This window comes from Salarias fasciatus, chromosome 4 (assembly GCF_902148845.1).
Source record: "Salarias fasciatus chromosome 4, fSalaFa1.1, whole genome shotgun sequence".
Taxonomy (NCBI): Eukaryota; Metazoa; Chordata; class Actinopteri; order Blenniiformes; family Blenniidae; genus Salarias; species Salarias fasciatus.
In genome coordinates, this window is record NC_043748.1 from 26,228,825 (window position 1) to 26,231,297 (window position 2,473).

The 2,473-nt window shown below is 50.2% G+C and overlaps 1 pseudogene; it reads right to left on the reverse strand.

Moving 5' to 3' along the window:
- Positions 1 to 221: 221 nt before the first annotated feature.
- LOC115387431 (nicotinamide/nicotinic acid mononucleotide adenylyltransferase 1 pseudogene) lies at positions 222 to 1,030 on the reverse strand (annotated as a pseudogene).
- Positions 1,031 to 2,473: the final 1,443 nt, after the last annotated feature.

Consider the following 2,473-nt stretch of genomic DNA (forward strand, 5'->3'; position numbering starts at 1 on the left):
GGGCATCCCTGCTGAGACTGCTGCCCCCGCGACCCGGCCCCGTATAAGCGGTAGAAAATGGATGGATGGATGGATGGACATTTGCTCTTGACTTGCTCTCTCTTCATCCACGCACAACCATGAAGTAGGCACTTATGTGGCCTTACCAGTGTGTTTTGTTCAAGTTACATTACAGCACTAAGTATAGACGGCTGGCGTCCTATCTGCAGCCGAGCGGCTCCTCATCTCGTGTATCTCTGCAGGGGGGCGAGAACCGCACCGGCATTTCTCTGCTCGCTCTCTGAGCTGTACAGCTCATGCTGCTGGATGTAGTACAGGACGCTGTCTGGCAGCAGGTTTCTCACACTGTGGCCTCGGCGCAGCGCCCTCCGCACATGGGTGGACGAGATCTCGTTGGTGACCCACTCGTTGACCAGGTGGATTCTTTTGCGGTGCTTCCACAGTGCGTCGCACTGGTGGACGAACTTGAGCGAGTTGCTGCTGCTGTGGCTGATGCAGACAACACCATAGTCGCCTACGATCTCTGCGATGTCCTCAGGCTTCCACAAGTTGGGAATGCCGAAGGACTCCAGGACATCCGCCCCACACAGCAACATCAGCTGAGGGTCACCTCTGTTTCTGTGATGACTTGATTCCTCAAATGAACTTTCCACCATCTCTTTTTGGCAAACTTTCCTGTGTCCACGTCATCTGTGCTCTGCTGCGACGCGAGCAGCTCCTCATGGTGATGCCGTATGACTTTACAAGTCTCCACCCACTCCGGCTGCAAGCTCTCCCAGGAGTCCACGGTGATCCAGTCTGAGGTTTCTGTGGCCAGTTTGGCCATCTCCAGGCGGTGGCAGGCTTCGATCAGGCCCTTCTTTTTATAGCTATCGCCCACCGGAGAGATGATTCCCTTCACCACCGTGTACCTATCTGTGTCTTCCAGATGATCCCGGGCCAGCTCAAACATCCTCATGTGCATGTTGGTGATGGGGTTGAATGACCCACAGGCCAGCAGGACCACTCTGGTGGTGCTGTGGTTCTCCATATCTCGTAGCGCGGGAGGATTGACTTGCATCAGGAACTGTTCTGCTTCTTTCAGCTGTTCCAGCAGCTCCTGTTTCTGCTGCAAAGCCTCTTCCGTCACCCTGCCGTCACTCTTCAGCTGGTTCTCTAGAGCGCTAGATTTGCTTCTCCAATCAGCCTCATTTTTGTGCAGCTGTGTCTCCATCATTCTTAGCTTTTCTGCATAGTGAAGATTGTTTTCAGTCACAGCCGTAACCCTAGTGAACAGCTCATCTCTCTCCTCCTTGAGGACTCTGAGCTTTGTTTGGTAGTCCTCATGGAGAGATCTGATTTCTACAGCCGCCTTCTCTTTCTCATCCTCCATCTCATCGGCCCACTCCTGGTAGGAATCTGTAAGGCTTTGGAGGCATGAGAGGATGTTTCCTTTTAGCATTTGATGTTCTGCTTGCATTTTTTGTGTCATGCTTTCATTTATGGCTGCACCTTCCTTTTGTTTGTTTGCCTGGAGTGCTCTCATCTCACTGATTATTCTGTCTTTATCAGTGACTTGAGCTTTTAGGTCTGTGACCTCCTTCTCCCTGGCCTGTAGGGCCTGCTCCAGAGCAGTTCTCTCTTTGGCTTCTTCTTTGCCCTTAACAAGGTTCATATTCTTCAGGTCTACCAGGGCCTTGGTCCTGATAGTTGTCACCTCATCCCTTTTATCCTGGAGTTCCTTCTGTAAAAACTCACACTCGGCATCTTTCAATTGCAGAGCTCTTGTGAGTTCCTCCACCTGCGATTTGAGGTGCACTTGGTCAACAGTGACACCAGCACCGTCGCCCAAGTGCTCCTTGCCATGTTCTCTGGTGTTGATCTAGCATTTTGGTTTGTACTCCAGACTGCTGACCTGGCTTTTCAGAGCCTCATTCTCCTTCAGCAGGTGGTCATATTTTTCCTGCAAACTGCTTAAGCGTTGACATAACTCAGCGTTTTCCTCAACCTTCCCTTTTTTGAAGTTGCCAAAGTTGTCAGCAATCTTTTTCAGGGTCCCAGCTATGGAGGAAGCACTGCTTGTTTTTTTCGACATGTTTTCTATCCCTAAAGCAAAATACTGCAATACTGTTTAAATTGTACAGGGGCTCTTGCAGTAATGTTGTCTTTCACTGTAAATGAGATTGCTGGCCTTGTGATTATTGGACCTGCTTATCGATGGCTCACGTGTGCTGTGTGTCAGTCTGGAAATAATATTCCGACTGCTGGAGTCCCGTCTGTCCCTCTGCTCACTCTTACATCAATGACATCATGACCTGATGGTGTGACTTTCATCTTGCAGTTGCCATGGTACCCGTTACTGTAACCATGGAGACGTTGCAACAGTGTTGATAATAGCATCACTTGCTAATTCCTCCTCACGCAGAAACTTTGCCGGAATACTCGTCCCGCACCTTTGGAGCAGCACCACAAAAGTCACATCAAAACGTGTCTA